Raw genomic sequence first — 516 nt, forward strand, 5'->3', positions numbered from 1 at the left:
TACAAGTACATGGATAGAGAGATACATACATACAGTACATACATACATACATACAGTACATACATATATGTTTGTAAATAAAATATATAGATAGACAGATATATAGATAGATTTTTTTAGATTAAAAGAGAGAGAGAGAGAGAGAGAGAGAGAGAGAGAGAAGAGAGAGAGAGAGAGAGAGAGAGAGAGAGAGAGAGAGAGAGAGAGATGTTTGTAAATAAAAGCATGCTAAGCTCCCTATAGCTATGTTCATGGGTTTCAACTCTTAACAATGTATCAAAATAATAGTTCCTCATGTTCTATTTGAAGTGCCTTCATACCTTTTTATTTTCTTTCCTTGAGTCCATGCCATAGCAGCACGAACCCAGTCAGACTGGGATATTGTATGTGTAAATCTGAGCTTATTATTTATTTAGTCCAATGAAATATTATTTTCATGTACTGTAGTAGTGTACATAGCCACCCAACTCGCCCTCAGCCTCCCCCCCCCTCCTCTTAGTAACTTGGGGAGGGGGG

General features: G+C 37.2%; 1 protein-coding gene across 3 annotated transcripts in view; it reads left to right on the top strand.

Annotated features, from left to right (window-relative positions):
* The window catches only part of NR2F2 (nuclear receptor subfamily 2 group F member 2), a 9,865-nt gene that overhangs the window by 7,968 nt on the left and 1,381 nt on the right, over positions 1–516 (top strand). The gene's annotated exons all lie outside the window — the stretch shown is intronic.

The sequence above is a fragment of the Nanorana parkeri genome, unplaced genomic scaffold (genome assembly GCF_000935625.1).
Source record: "Nanorana parkeri isolate BGI_ZX_2015 unplaced genomic scaffold, ASM93562v1 scaffold1056, whole genome shotgun sequence".
Taxonomy (NCBI): Eukaryota; Metazoa; Chordata; class Amphibia; order Anura; family Dicroglossidae; genus Nanorana; species Nanorana parkeri.